Raw genomic sequence first — 17,297 nt, 5'->3', positions numbered from 1 at the left:
TTCTCCCCCGCCTAGGGGCACGGATGCAAGATGTGTTAGTCCGAACTGAACACATCTAGAATAAAAGAGCCCTCATTGTACTACATGCAAAACAGAAGCGTTGCCCAGTTTACTATATGCAAAATAGAAAGGCCCTCAATGAATACGCTTTAAAAAAAAAAGGAGCCCCTCCCATTTGCATGCCGGAGCACTCTCCAAAATGCACACACCAAGTGGCAGGTCTCCCGCCACCTCCTCGCCCTACTGTGTACTCGGGGCCGAGGAGCTTCGGGCTTTCGTGCCCTTCTGCAGAGAGTTGGGCCGTTTCTCCAGCCCGGGCATCGGAGCCACGGCGTGCTCCGCTAACGACGCGGTGTTACAACGAAGATGAAGCTGGGTGGCTAACGGGGCCTGGAGGGAAGAGGCGGGCAAAAGCGCCCCCGCCCCTTCTTCCTCCGGTTTCTGCCTGCCGCTGCATGCAAAACAGACCCTAATGTATGCACGCAGAGGAAGGAGGGCTCGCGAGCACGTTTCTGATTAAGAGAGGGGGAGGAGGAGAGAGCGCTGGGCATTATGACACACTGTATGGAAAGGGCCCGCCGGCTGCGAGCTCTGTGCGCGGGGTTAGTAAGCTGAGGGGGGAGGGGGAAGTAAGGAGGAGGGTTAGGGAGGGGGACGAATTTCCACAGGGTTTACTTTATTGCGGGAAAGGAGGGAGGGCTCCTCTAGCAAGGCGTTAGAAGCTTGCAAGGCTGGGAAAGCCGAGAGGGGAGGGAGGGGTTTGTGCCGGGAGAACTTGCGTTGGCTGAGGCTGGGAGATCGATACACAGCCTGCAGGCCCCGGGGCAGCCTCCATCCCCCCAGTCGAGGTGGAGTTCGCTGGAAGGTCACGCAGCCTTCCTGGACTCCCGCACCGGTACAGCGCACTGCTTGTAATATTACAGCCTGGGGCGACGAATTTGGGAAGGAGGGGGAGGGTCGTGGTGAGCAGGTTGCAATCAGCTCTGGCCCTCTGGAGGCTGCACTGCACGCCTCCAGAGAAGGTCCACGGCCTCCTGGTGCTGAAAACCTACGTCCCTCAACAAGCGAAACGTTTGTGCAGAGTGAACGATAGGGTGGGGGTTGGAGGGTAGCAGAAAAAGGGAGGAGACACCGGCAAGCTCCAACTCCCCCAACTCGTCCCGGATCGATCATCGTTCCAACCGCGCAAAATAGGGCCCAGATGGTTTGCAAAGCGCGCACTCACACAACGCACACACAGAAACAGATTCCGTTGTTACATCGCGTGGCTTACTAGGTGCAAAAAGGGTGGGAGTAGCGGGAGGGTCTTAAACCGCAGCCCCAGACTCTGCTAAGGACATAGATACCCCATTGTGGACGGTTTCTCCATTGCAATACATTTAGCGTTGGGCGCTGGGGGTTTTGCTTCAGTGTAGCTGTTCTGATCAGTTACAGATTGGCGACCACGTGGATTCCCTCAAGCATGCTGATTTGTTCCCTCTCTCACGCTCTCTAGCTTATTTTTCTTTTGTATTTGCCGCCCCCCCTTCTTTAATATGCATAACGGTCTGCAGAGGTAATAGGCAGGGGACTGAGTGACAGGCTTTATATAACTGTGTCAACAGGATTTCTTCCCGCCTTCCACCCTTGAGAAAACATAAACGGGCTGAGTTCTGAGTAACCTCCTCACTTCAAGCACACTTCATTTAGCACAGGTGGGAGGTCTGCAGGTTGGGTGGCAGCAGCAGGAAAAAAGAATGTCTTTGAAGATTGTGTGGAGTCCCCAGATTGAAGCCTCTGGGTAGAAAACCTTCATGAGAAATCATGCAGTTTGTCTCTTTGCCTCCAGACTAGTCCAAAAGGAGCCAGAGCAAATCAGAATTTGGTTTATTGTTGGAGGTTTTAGGGCAGAAATAGTAATAATTACATTTACTGAGTGTTTTCTGTGAGCCTAAGTGCTTTGTGTGTATTCAATTCCCAGTCCTATGAGATAATTCTTATTTTATGGATGGGGAAACTGAGGTTTAGAGTAATGTTCAAGGTCACACAACTAGCAAGTAGTAAGACCAAAATTCATTGGGGTCTAACACCAATATCCACTAACCATACTGCTGCTCATAAAAAAGACATTCTATGCCTTACTCATAAGGTACTTTAAATAACATGTGCTTTTTAATTATTATTTTTAATTTTAATTCAATTTATTTTCTTGAATACCTAACATATTCATATGGTTAAACATTTAAAGGCATTAAAGTTCTCATTCCACTCTTGCTCTGAATCACCCTTCCGCTGGATCCAGTTATACCTTACCCTTTCATAGTGGTAACTTGTATATTCTTCCAGAGATAGTCTACGCCTACACAAGCAAATACATACAGAACTTTTTCCATAAATGAAAGCATATCAAACCCACTTCCTGGATCTTACTTATTTCATTTAATAGATCTTGGAAATCACTCCTATTGGCAGACAGAATTTCCTCGTTCTTTGAGCTGTATGGAATAGATGTAGCTTAATTTAACCAATTCTCTATTGGTGGGCACTTTGTTTCCAATCTGTTGTGTTTCAAACAACCTTGAACATATGTCATTTTGCAGATGTGCAAATAAATCTGTAGTATAGATTTCTAGAAGTAGAAGTGCTGAGTCAAAAGGTATATACATTTATACTTTTGATAGATATTGCCAAGTTGTCCCCAGTATAGATTGTTTCAATTTGAACTCCTACCAGCAATGTTTAAGTGACTCTTTCTCCACACCCTTACAAAAAGGATTTTTAAAACTTCTTGATCTTTGCCAACCTAATAGAAATTCACATATTTTATTTTTTTCAAATGACAGAAGGAAACCCCAAATTTTGCCCATTTCTGCAAACTCATGAATTACTCCTGGTTTAAAGAGACCTCTACGGGCCGGCCTGTGGCTCACTCGGGAGAGTGTGGTGCTGATAACACCAAAGCCATGGGTTAAGATCCCCTTACTGGCCATCTTAAAAAAAAAAAAAAAGAGACCTCTAGGTATTCACTCCCTTTTCCCCTCCTCTGGGAATATTTCTCATTGCAAACCAATATTGGAGTGGAACTAATATGGCCTCAGAGTCACAAATCTGGGCTTGATTTGCAGGTCCAATAATTTTAGCTGTATGATCTTGAACCAGGGACCTAGCCTCATTATGCCTCTGTTTCCTAATTTACAAAAATAAAAATATTAATAGCAACTTCACAAAATTGTTATGAGGATTGAATGACATAATCTAAGTAAAGTATCTTCTCTCTCATTCAGCTAGGAACGTTTTCCCCCATAGATTTCCTTAATAAATGGTGAAGTTACCCTCTCAAATCAGCAATTTCCTTTCTTCAAAGGGGCCCCAAATGGACACATTCATTGCATTGCTTGTCCCAAAGGTCCTCAAACTAAGAAAAGAATTGGTGGCTGAGTCATTTAAACTTGCTCAAAGGAAGGCTTGATCATCACTGAACAGAGGACTGTTCAGAATCTTAAGTGCTACTTTTTTCTGGGGAAGGAAGGGCCAAGTCCATTACTCTTCCACAAAGGAACTGTTCCATTAAGGAAGCAATAGTTGCATTTTGTCCTGAATTTATGAGTTTCCATTTCTGGACTTCAAAGAATTAGGTATAACTATACCTATGACTGAAAGGACTTTAAATACTGACCCTAGCATAGACAGCTGGCTTTCTGTAAAAGATTTGGTGTAGTTATGCCCAAGGCAAGGCTAGGTGATTTGGGGACCATGAGCTCCTTGGGGACAGGAACTACGTATTAGTTACCTTTGTATCCCCTGTGCCAAGCAGTGTCTATACCAGCCCAATTAATGTCTGCAGAATAAATGACCCTTCCCAGTTGCTCTCTTGGACTTTGGTGTTCATAACCAAGGGGTCTTATTTTGTCAGAGGATTTTGGCAATTGCCATATGTTGAACTATTTGTGTGTGTGTGTGTGTTTAATATTTTATTTAAAAGTAGTTAAACTGTCTTCACTTAAAATTGCACTAATGAACGAAGTTCATATTTTTCAAAGAGAGAAAAGTGATAATTATTTGATTATGATTGTTTTACCTCATAGGAGCTTGAAGGAAATGTTGCAGTAAAGCATTTTCTTTCCCTCTCTTCCTAGTTACCTCTAAATTGTACTCTCATAGTAGTCTTCTGATGGGTGTTCTTATGTTCAATCTCTTTGCTTCCCAACTTTTTGTCTTTTTATTTATTCAACAAATATTTCTTGAGCACATACTTTGTACCAGGTACTATGTTAGAGCTGGATATACAAAGGTGCTATGTCACAAAACTTTCAGAGAAACATGAAAAAACATGGGGTGTTTGGGAAATGAAGTACTTCAGTATTATTTGAACATAAGGCACATGGGGGAAAGTGTCAGAAGATGACTGGCTAGATCATATTAAGGAGTTTGGATTTTATTCTATAAAGGTTAGGCAAAAAGTGAACGATTTCAAGCAGGCACTAGCATAATAGAATTTGTATCACATCACTGTGGCAGCTGAATATAAGACGGCAGGCTGGTGGTGAGACTAGAGGCAGAAAATGCAGTAGGATATTTCTGACCTCTTCCCAGGCTTCAGACTCATCCATACACAGGAATCCAGATCATAGGTAATGAGTGAAGCAGCAGTGAAGATGTAAGAATGAGGACAGATTCCAGAGATATTTAACAAATAGAATGACTTCTGGTGTCCATTTAGTTGTGAGGGATAAAGAAGAGGGGCTTTTCTCAGATTGCCAGCTGGGGTCAACAGGACAGATGATGATACCACCAACTAAGATAAGGAGAACAGTAGGAAGATGTTTTTGCTTAGAGATGATGAGTTTGGTTTTGGAACGGTTGAGTTTGACATGCCTGTGAGATCTGAATGCGGAGCTGTCTAATAGGCAATTGGATAAATTGGACTCAAGATCAGGAATAAAAGGCTAAAAATATAGAGCTGGGAATTGGAAGAATAGAGATGGTAGCTGAAACCATGGGCATGGATGAGACCACACAAAAAGTATGTGTAGCACACAGAGGCAACAGGTCAGTAATAGAACCAGAAGAAAGTCAGGTCTGTGGAATAGGCTAACAAAAAGTAGCCAATGAAAGAAGACTTGAGAAAGAAGGCTTAGAGAGGTAAAAGGGGGTAGGAGGGAAACCAAATGAGAAAGGGTTTCAGAGGAGCTGTAAACAATGCCAAATGTAGCAGGGAGGTCAAGACTGAGAAGGACTGAAGATTGTTCCTTATAGTCAGAGGAAAGTCACAGGTGATCTCAGTAAGAGCAGTTAGTTGTAGGGGAAAGGCGAAGTCTACAGTCAGATGGTATTTGGTTAAGGAGAAAATAGAGAAGGCAAGGAGGAGCACATGGACACTTCAGGAGGCTCATCTGTAAAAGGAAAGAGAGGGGGCTTTAGCTAGAGCCCCGAAAACATTGTTAAGAATTTATTTTTTAAAAACTAATTTTTTTTATTATGAAAGTAAGATATGCAAGGTAAAAAGTATAAAATAATATGGAGGAATATAAAATAAAAAACATAGGCTGGCCACTTAGCTCAATTGGTTAGAGTGCAGCCTTGAAATCCCAAGGTCAAGGATTCACTTCCCCTTATTAGCCAGGGGTGAAAAAAAAAAAAAGGTCTAAATATCCCTTCCTTTTCTCCAGCTATAGTCTACTCCCAAAAGGTAATCACTGTTACGTTTGTTGTCTAATATTTCAGAATATAAACAAGCATGGCTTGTATGTATTACATATATACATGCATATATGTATGTGTATACACACACACACACACACACACACACACACACACACACACAAAGTGTCTGGCTGGTAAGGGGATCTGAGCCCTTGACCTTGGTGTTATAACACTGTGCTCCAACCAACTGAGCTAACCAGCCAGCCCGCCTTACATATATCTTTTTTTTTTTTTTTTTCCCCCTTTTTCGTGGCCAGCACTCAGCCAGTGAGTGAACCGGCCGGTCCTATATAGGATCCGAACCCGCGGCGGGAGCGTCGCTGCGCTCCCAGCGCCGTACTCTCCTGAGTGCGCCATGGGCTCGGCCCTACATATATCTTTTTAATCAATGTGATTATACCACATAAACTACTATGCTTGGTCCTTTAATCTTTTTCATTTAACAATATGTCCTGGAAACCCTCCATATCTTTCTGACCTGATCTCCTGCCTCTTTGTCCCTAGTTTATTATATTTCTACTGCTTTGACCTTCTTGCAGTTCCTGGAACTCACCAGGCACACTTACACCTTAAGGCTTTTGCACTTTCTGTTCCCTCTGCCTAGAATGTTCTTCCTCCAGATAGCCTCTTGGCTCACTCTCTCACTTCCTTCAGATCTCTGCTCAAATGTCATCTCCTCAGAGGCTAACACCTATCATTCACTACATCTTACACTACTTATTTTTTTTCACAGCATTTATTACCATGGATTTATTTACTTGTTTAATGTCAGTCTCCCCCACAAGGATATACGCTCAATGAAGGAAGGGACTTTGTCTGCTTCACTGCTCTACACCCAGAGCCTAGAGCAATAAATGACCTTTAATAGGTATTCAATAAAAACTGAAAAGCATGGAGAGTTTGCATGCTATGTTCCTACGAATAGCAAGCAACATAGCGATTAAGAGTACAAGCTTAAACTGTTTGGTTGCAAATCTTTATATCTTAGTAGGTGTGTGCACTTGGGTGAGTGAATCAATTTCTTCATCTGAACAGTGAGGACATACTAGTGCCTAATTCCTTGGGTGGTTGTGAAGATTAATGTGTGAATGTGTGTAGCATGATTAGTATAGTAACTGATATGTAGGAAATCGTTAGTAAAGGTTCATCGCTGTAATTATTGGCAGTACAGTATTCTTTTTTTTTTTTTTTAAGGGGATCTTAACCCTTGGCTTGGTGTTGTCAGCACCATGCTCACCCAGTGAGCCAACCGGCCATCCCTACACGGGATCCGAACCCATGGCCTTGGTGTTATCAGCACCGCACTCTCCCGAGTGAGCCACGGGCCAGCCCTGGCAGTACAGTATTCTATAAAGGCAATCTAGCAGCTCTGCCATTGGTGGCTTCACTTGTACAGTTCTTCTTCACCTCTTTGATTATTCCTTCCAGCCTCCTTTCTCTGTCCTTCACCCCTCAAACACGGGTGTCTCCTGAGTATTTCTCATTTCTCACATTCTCTCAGGGTGAGCTCATGGTTTTAACTACTGCCCAGGCTAAAGAGTGCCGTAACTGCCGCCCCCAACCACACCATTCCCCAGAGCCTCAGACTCTTGCATCCAACTGCTTTGAGAATTTTCATTCTAATTACTTGTTAGGTTGTATGACTCACTAAAGTGTGGGTTCCTCAAGAGCAGGAATAGTTTCTTGGTTATCTTTATCTTTATCTTTATTCCTCCAGGCGAGATGATCTCGGTAGATGCACTTCAAAGTACTCACAGCCTAATGAAGGGAAACAGACAATAAATAAATAAGTAGAATAAGTCAGTCGGTAACAAGTGCTATGTAAATAGAGCAGAGAGCTGGGAGAGGCTGAGGTGCGATTGTTTTATAAAGGATGGCCAGGCTTTGTGTTAAGGGGATATTTGAACAAAGTGTTGAAGGAAATGAAAGAGTAAACCCAATGATGTCTGAGTGAAGAGCATTCCAAGCCTAAACCAGCAAATGCAGAAGGCCCCAGGTGGGGTGTGTTTGTGAGGGAAGAAAGAGGCCAGTGCAGCTGGAGTAAGGTGAGTGATGGGAATGGTGGCAGAAAATGAGGTGTGTGAGATATAGGGGGGAGGGTTCAGATCATACAAGGACTTAAAAAGAGATGAGGAGCCATTGGCTGGTTCCGAATAGAAAACTGACAAAATGACATAACATTTGAAAGGCTCACTCTGGCTTATGGTTTAAGAATAGACAATAAAAAGGAAGGGTGAGCGGGGGAGAACAGTCAGAAGGTTATTGCAGTGGTCCAGGTGAGAGATGATGGTGTCTTGGCTTTGGGTGGTAGCATGGAGGTGATGAGAAATTGTCAGACTCAGGATTTATTTTGAGGATAGAGTAAGGATTTGCTGATGTATTAAATCTAAGGCATGAGAGAGAGAGGCAATGATGAACGGATAAGTAAATGAATAAGTGAATTGGAGATATACACAGTAGTCTGTCCCTCTTCCTTTATCCGGTTTCACTTTCCACGGTTTCAGTTACAAGCAGTCAACAAAGGTCCAAAAATATTAAACAGAAAGTTCCAGTAATAAAGAATTCATTAGTTTTCAATTGCGTGCCATTCTGAGTAGCATGATGAAATCTCACGCTGTCCTGCTCTGTTCTGCCTGGGATATGAATCATCCCTTTGTCCAACATATCCATGCCACATATGCTACCTGCCCATTAGTCATTTAGTAGCTGTCTTGGTTATCAGATTGACTGTAGTGGTATTTCAGTGCTTGTGTTCAAGGAACCCTTATTTACATAATAATACTTTACTAATAATAACTTAATTATTAGTTATGGTTCTTAATCTCTTGCTGTGCCTAATTTATAAATTAAACTTTATCATAGGTATGTATGTATAGGAAAAAACACAGTATACTTGTATATAAGGTTCGGTACTACTCGTTGTTTCAGGCATCCACGCGGGGTCTTGGAATGTGTCCCTGATGTATAAGGAGGGACTACTGTATTGATTATACAGTAATGCATTACCAGTGTGCTTAGGTCAAAGGTAAATAAAAGGGAAACATTAAGAAAACCAATAAAAGAAAGAGAATTCAAAATTCACTCACACATGTACCCTCATAGAGAAGAAAAATAATAAAAGACAGGTCAGTAGCTTGAGAATGAAATGAAGGAAAGGTTTTTTAAAATTTAAAGATAGGGAGACTCAACCTATCTATAGCTTGAGAGGAAGAATCAATAAAAAGGAAAAGAAAAATTGCTTAATGAAGATGCAGCCAAGTTTCTGGAGTCATCTATATTCATAGCATCCACTTCTTTACCATTTTCCATATACTCTTCAATCCACTATCATCTAACTACCATTGAAACTACTGTCACAAAAAACACCAATAACTTCCTTTTTGTCAAAACTAATGGACACTTTTTAGTTTTTATTGTACTTGGCCAAATTGAGGCATTGTTCATCTTCTGGAAGCTCTCCTCACTTGGATTCTATGACCTCACTCTCCCCTCCTTACCCTCTACCTCACTAACCAACTTTCTTTCCATCTCAGACCCCTTCACTGTCTTCTTTTCCTGCATCTATACCTAAATGTTGGTGTTTCTCACAGTCATGTTCTTAGCCTCCTCTCTTTTTGCTATTTCATTCATTCAAACACTGAATGCTTACTATGTGCCAGGCACAGTTCTGGTGCTGGGTATATAGCAATAAACAAAACCTACGAAAAAGTCTGCTTTTCCCTCATGGAGCTTACCCACTCTTCCTAAGCAATCTCACCTATACTCACAAGTACTTGTGACTTCCAAATTTACATCTCCAGCACTAACCACTCTTTGGAATTTCAGACACACATAACCAGTAGTTTGCCGGGCAACTTCACTTGTATATCCTTAAACTGAATTCTTCTTTATGCTGAAGTTTGCCTCTTGCTGTATTCCCTCTTCTAATTACACTACCATACATTCCCAATTGCCCATTTCTCTTCAGGATTACTGCAGTAGTTCCCAGTCTTATCCTGTGATATAAGATTGAACTTAAAATGCAAATTTGACCATGTTACTTACATTTTAAAAATACTTTAATAATTCCTTATCACCTTCAAGATCCCTTATTATTTGGTCTAATCCCTCACCCCTTGCCTCCAAGACACATCTATTCCTTCTGTTTCTGCCTTGTTGAACTAATTTTATTTAGGTCCTTGAATTCCCTTGTATGATTGTGCTTTAGTGCATGCTCCCCCTGTCTAAAATGCCCTTCTTTCCCCTCTTGTTCTTTTGGCTAACTTCTAGACCTAGCTCAGGTGTCATTCCCTCCATCCCAGCCTTCTTTAACCTCTCCTGTGTGTTCAACTGTAGCATAATGTGCAGACTTCTATTGTTGATCTTTACACACTATATTGAAGCTGTATGATTTGTATGATTTGCCCCCTCTCCCACTAGACTGTGACCCCTTGAAGGTAGGAAACCTATCTTTTAAGATATCAGAATTACGGGCACTTAAGAATGTAATAAATATTTGTTGGCAAATAAATAAAAACGAGTAATGGATAGGGAGAGATGACTGAAGAGTGAAAAGGAAGAGAATCCAAGAGCAAATACAAGTCGGGCTGGTTAGCTTAGTTGGTTAGAGTGTAGTGCTGATAACACCAAAGTCCAGGGTTCCATCTGTGCACTGGCCAGCCATGCAAAAAAAAAAAAAAAAAAAAAAGAGAGAGAAAGACAGAGAAAACAGCAAATGTAGAAGAATAGCATGTAATCAGAGGTGAAGGGGAACAAATTGGAGTTCATGCTCCATAATTTTTATTATTATTTCTCTTTAACGTATTTAGCCTTTTGTTTGTTTGTTTTTGGCAGCTGGCCAGCATGGGATCCAAACCCTTGAGTTGGTATTACAAGGCTGTACTCTAACCAACTGAGCTAACCAGCCAGCCTCTCTTTAATATAGTAGGTAAGGAATAACTCTTTTTTGGAAGACATTACAGGTCAGTGAAAGTACATAACTGCTTCTTTGAATCTCAGATTTCATACCTGCAAAATTCTTGATTCTACTTTCTATCCACCAACCATATCTCTTGCAAAGTTGTGAGAACCAAGGAGATCATATAGGATAGGGCTTTGAGTTCTTTAGATAAGTAGCAATGGACCTACTGATAGTCACTTAAAATCTGACTTTAAATCTGCGCAGTTGAAAGCTACTAAATTCCAAAGCCCCTCCCATTTTATCATTTCTTTTCATTCTTTCTGAGTATTGTCAATGCTGCTGTTCCCAGAATTGGAAACATTTTGTTTGTCTCCAAATTACCTTGAAAAAATTCACTAGACTTGGCATTACCCAGTAATGTTTTTATTTTTTTATTACAGTGAGAAAAAGGATAAAACTGAGCAATATTATGCCCCCACTGAGATGTCTAGCTTTTTTTTTTGTCATGTGTAAGTCTAACCATATGGTCTAAAATTGGTTTAGGATTCCTTTCAGCCACCAATGCCAACTTATCTTAGGCTAACAAGAATAGAGTTCAGTTGATCTAATTTAGAACAAATTTTTATCCGCAGATGGGATGGAAAATCTAGGTGAGGATTAAGGTCATGGCCAAGGTACAAGAGGAGGAGGAAGTCTGAGTTAATTATAACCTAGGTTCTGCAGTCTTAATTCCAGGAAGCTGTCCCTTAGCTAGGTGGACAACTTGTTGATTGAGGAATATTCTCAGAGGAACTAGAAGGTACCAACTCCTGAATTCTGAGGTGAATTTCCACAAGTGAAGGTGTCAGTATTGAAAGACTAGAAATTCTGAGAGAAATATGCCACTCGAAAAAGCACTGTAAATAAGCATTTGGTTATTTTCTCTTCAGCAATCATGAGTGGCCTGGAAGATTTCCCAAAGGTTATCTTTTTCAAGACCAACTGGGTGAGGCTGTTTTGAAATGTTTTTGAATATACATTATAATGCATGCATTATGTTTAGTTGTTTATTCTTAGACTTACAAAAATACTCACTGTATATCTTTTTGTAGACAACTAAAGTAAAAAACAGAGACAAAACCATGAGAACATGGCCATCATTGCACGAGGCAAAGACCTTATTCTCTTTTTTAAAAATTAATTAATTATATTTTTTATTCTAACTTCTCAATATGCATTGTAGTTGATTTTCATGACCCTTTACTTGTTCCTCTTTCCCCCCTCCCCGCAACTACATCATATCTGTTCAGCTGTCTTAATAAGTTCAAGGAATTGTTGTGATTGTTGTGTCTTCTTCCCCCCCACACCATTTATTTATTTGTATATTTATCTATTTATTTATTTTTAGCTCACACAAATAAGTGAGAACATGTGGTATTTCTCTTTCTGTACCTGACTTGTTTCCCTTAATGTAATTTTCTCTAAGTCCATCCATGTTGTTGCAAATGGTAGTATTTCATCCTTTTTCATAGCAGAGTAGTATTCCATTGTGTAGATATACCACAGTTTCCTTATCCACTCATCTGATGAGGGACATCTGGGCTGGTTCCAACTCTTGGCTATTGTAAATAGTGCTGCAACAAACATGGGAGTACAGGTATCCCTTTGGCATGATGATTTCCATTCTTGTAGGTATATTTCCAGCAGTGGAATAGCTGGGTCATATGGTAGATCTATCTGTAATTGTTTGAGGAACTTCCATACCATTTTCCATAAAGGTTCCACCATTTTGCAGTCCCACCAACAGTGTATGAGAGTTCCTTTTTCTCTGCAAACTCACCAGCATTTATCATTCTCAATTTTTTGGATATGAGCCATCCTAACTGTAGTGAGATGCTATCTCAAAGTGGTTTTGATTTGCATTTCCCAAATGCTGAGTGATGTTGAGCATCTTTTCATGTATCTGTTGGCCATTTTACCTGACTTTAAACTATACTACAAAGCTATAATAACCAAAACAGGATGTTACTGTCATAAAAACAGACACATGGATCAATGGAATAGAATAGAGAACCCAGAAATCAACCCACACACCTACAGCCATCTGATCTTTGATAAAGGCACCAAGCCTACACACTGAGGAAGAGACTGCCTCTTCAGCAAATGGTGCTGGGAAAACTGGATATTCATATGTAGGAGAATGAAACTAGACCCATACCTCTCACCATATACCAAAATCAACTCAAAATGGATTAAAGAAATAAATGTACATCCTGAAATGATAAAACTCCTTACAGAAAACATAGGGGAAACACTCCGGGAAGTAGGAGTGGGTATGGACTTCATGAATATGACCCCAAAAGCACAGGCAACCAAAGGAAAAATAAACAAATGGGATTATATCAAACTAAAAACCTTCTGCACAGCAAAATAAACAATCAACAGAGGGAAAAGACAACCAAGAGAGTGGGAGAAATACTTGCAAAATATACATCCAACAAAGGATTAATATCTAGAATAGACAAGGCACTCAAACAACTTTATAGCAAAAAACAAATAACCCAATTAAAAAATGGGCAAAGGAGCTGAATAGGCATTTCACATACTCTCTTGACACAAAAAATGTAAGACTGAATTAAAAGCCACATTTCTTAATGTTTCTCATATGTGAAGTTATATGAATCTCTGAAATCAAGTTTAGAAACTGAGAAGTTATTTTGAAGCATTGGGGTAGAGACTAGGTAGTTAAATGATCACTGGCTAATTTAACTTTTAAAATGTTTAAGTATTACCCTCTGCTCTTTAGCCTTATTCTCGTCTCTATTCAGAGACCTCTCTATTAGCATATAGCCAATCATATTGCTTAAGACACAGGAAGAGTCATGGTATCCAAGTCTCTGACACAAATGATATATTATGAATCATCTCTTACTCCTGCTAAAGTTGAAATGGAATATCTTACATGTGGGTTAGAGTTCAGGTGTAAGTTTCTTTTTTCTTTTTTTCTTTTTTGGTAGCTAGCAGGTACAGGGATCAAACCCTAGACCTTGGTGTTATCAACACTATGCTCTAATCAACTGAGCTAATCAGCCTGCCCTTCAGATGTAACTTTCTGAATAAAAACATGAAAAGCAACACATCCTCCTTCCCCACTCCTGCTCCTCACTGGGCAATAACCAACTTAAAAATCCCAGAGTAGAGAGAATGTGGCTAGAGTTAGGAAACCAGAAATCAAGTCCTGCATCCCAGTCCTCTACCCCTGACTCATTCATCTCAGACAAATTGTTCTGCTTCATTTCATTTTGCACTGAAGAGTGAGAAGAGTAACCTTTGTTCAAATCTTCTTAGATGAGTGACTTCTGCTAACCTGCAAGAGGTCTTTGCTGTAGTTGAGATGGACAAATAAGGAAAATACGTAACTACAGATATTCTTTTAAGGGGGGAAAGAAAAAGACTCTGTTGCTGATTTATGTCCTTAGGCCTTTCTGCAAGAGGTTTACTACTCAGTTCTGGAATGGGTGAATGTGGGGGGTGAGAGGTGGGGGTCAGATGGTGACGGTAGAGCAAACATACTCAGTGGTCCCAGATCAAGGGCCATTTGGCTTCAGTGTTTACCCTCAGTGCAGTGGGGGTGAAATTTGGAGCCTAGGGTGAAATGGAAATTAGTTTTCCTGTTGTAGTAATAACTTGGTTATCAGGTACTAAAGCATACTTCTACTAGCATATTTAAGGCAGATCAAACCATAACAGGGTTCAAGGTAGGGCCGAGCCCGTGGCGCACTCAGTAGAGTGCTGCGCTGGGAGCGCAGTGACGCTCCCCCCGCGGGTTCGGATCCTATATAGGAATGACCGGTGCACTCACTGGCTGAGTGCCGGTCACGAAAAAAACGACAAAAAAACAAACAAACAAAAAAAAACAACAGGGTTCAAGGTAAAGCAATAATAAGCAAAGTATCACTCTTCACTTAATGTTTACTTGGTCATCGTTACTTTTACTTTTTTCACCAATCCTGGGCTTACATGGTTCTCTATTACTTTATCTGAAAGGCACTAAAATTGGTAATCACTTTTCCACCATCACTTATAATTCACTAAGTTTTAGAACTACACTTATTCACTTGTTATATTAAGTTCTCTAACCTCTTGAGACACAGAGTGAGATGACATTAAGGCAAAAATGCAGGCTATCCTTAGGGGAAACAATAGCTATTTTAACAAATAGTCTATAATTCAAAACTACACAATAATGTTTTACTTGCTTTTGGATTTGACAACAGTGGAATGCATTAAAACTTGTAGCCTCTGAAGATAACCATTCTTACTTCTTGCAAGCAGTCCAAGCTATAATTCTTATAAAAATCCATCCATAAGTTGCATGTCTAAAAAAATCCTATGAGGAAAAATGTGGTGCTATAATCCTGTATGTGTGTGTGTGTGTGTGTGTGTGTGTGTGTGTGTGTGTGTGTGTGTGTGTGTGTGTGTGTGTGTGTATATATATATATATATATAGATGTACGACAGATATGAATCCTGAAATTCAGGCTTGGGAAAGAGAGGGTGTTAAGATGATCAGTTTTTTTTTTTTAAAAAGATGACTGGTCAGGGGATCTTAACCCTTGCCTTGGTGTTGTCAGCACCACGCTCTCCGAAGTGAGTGAACTGGCCATCCCCATATAGAGATCCAAACCCTTGGTGTTATCAGCACCACACTCTCCCAAGTGAGCCATGGGCTGGCCCTAGATGATCAGTTCCTAAGGAATTTCTGGGATTTTCAGATTTCAGGCTAGGTCTTCTATAATCTTCTTTATAAACTACCTCCCGGTTCTTCCCTCCTAGCCCCTATGCAAAGGCAGTCCTAAGTAACCACACTCAGTGGGAGACAGCTAATCGGGGATCCAAATCTCTGTTTCAGAGTTGAAGGTTGAGATGCAGGAGTGACTCAGCTAGCATTAGCTTTGTAGCAGTCTCAGCCCGCAAGCCTTCAGGAAGTGAGTCCCACAGGCCTGCATCTCTCTCTGTGGCAAACTGCCACTAAACTCCCCTGTTTATCAATCCAGTACCAAACACAGTAAGTAGAGTCTGCTGTTTCATTGTTTGAAAACCTACTGTATACAAGCCAGATAATGTGATAGGCTAGGATTATAAAGGTGAATAGATACAGTACCTTCCTTTAGAGGCTTGCATTTTAGCAAGGGAAATAAATGTAAATATAGCATTAGAGTACAATGATGTGTGCTATAAAAGACATCAACAGGAGGACAAAGGGAAACAGTTGGGAAAATCAGAAAAGACTTCTCAAAGGAGGTAATTAATTGGTTTTGAAAGTGGAACAGAGATGTGCCAGGTAGAAAGGGTCAGGTGAAGGCAGAGGAAACAGCACTGATAAAAATATAGATTCATTAATGAATAAATTAATTTTATTCATCACATTTGTAGTAAATGACTTCTATGTGCTTAGAGCTTGGGCTATGAACCACCTAGGACAGGCGAGGTGGATATATGTATGGATACAAACAGTGGTAGGTAAGTAGATGATATTGTGGGAGTAAGTGGAAGTTCTCCAATGTTTAAATTTTCTTAGTCAGTAGGAAATAAGATAATTTATTGGTGAAAATAATCATGGCCAAAAAAAAAAAAAAAAAAACCAGTATGATTGGCAGGTAGTATTAAGTGCTGTCTTAAGATTTTGATCATGAATATAAAGTGAGATTAGTTATGTTGTTTTCTCCAGCTACATTCAGCTACATGGATATAAGTGCAGAGCAGTTAGATAGTTGGATTAAGCCAAGGATGTGGTTTTGGCAAATGAGTACAACAAAGTGAATGAGATGTAAAGAAGTTGACGGTGTATTCAAGAGAACGATCATGATTAACAATGAAATATAAATAATCTAGGTAAAGAAAGAAAACTAACATCAACGGGGTAAGGAAGATGGTAAGACCAATTTATTGATGGTCATGGTGACTCCAAATTAATGTAGTTAGGATATTTTAGGGAGTGGGCTGAAAAGATAATAGGTGGTCAGAAAGAGAGATGCATGAAATTGAAACTACAGAGTGGTTGAAGTTTTGGGTAATGACATGGGAATTCGTGCCCAATGAAGGTGAAAGATATAATTGGAATTTTTAGTGGAACTAAGAGGCCAGGTTATTGGGTCATTTATGTCAGTGGCTCTCAAATGTTAGCATGCATCAGAATTATATAGAGAGGCAATTAAAACCTAGATTGTAAGATCCCACCCCAGTTTCTGGGGTAGAGCCTGAGAATTTTCATTTCTGAGTTCTTTGGTGCTGCTGCTGCTGCTGTGGTTGACTTTACTTTGGAAACTACTGACCCATTCGTATGTTGCAATTGCCAAGAATTAAGAACAGTAGTGTTCTAGAGTGACAATGAGCCAGGACATAAAATTGTCAAGAAATAAAGGGTATTGATAGAAAACTGCAACAATCAGGGGCAGTGGGAATATAATCTTTCTTTTTAAATTTTTTTGTTTTGGTATATAATTTCATGACATGAAATTTAAAACTGGGTATTTATGGGAACTGGTTAGAAATTGTGTGGCTGCAACAATGGTTGGTAGCAAGTGAGATTAAGGCGTGGCTAAAGGCAATTTGTCAAGGGCCCTGCATGTCGTTATGTATTTTATTAATATCAAGGCCTTTGGTTTGGTAAGCAGGTCTACTGTAAGTTCCCTGCTAAGGAATTATCTCTGGTGGGACTGTTACAGTATTCATC

The sequence above is a fragment of the Cynocephalus volans genome, chromosome 4 (genome assembly GCF_027409185.1).
Source record: "Cynocephalus volans isolate mCynVol1 chromosome 4, mCynVol1.pri, whole genome shotgun sequence".
Taxonomy (NCBI): domain Eukaryota; kingdom Metazoa; phylum Chordata; class Mammalia; order Dermoptera; family Cynocephalidae; genus Cynocephalus; species Cynocephalus volans.
This window is presented reverse-complemented; position numbering follows the sequence as displayed.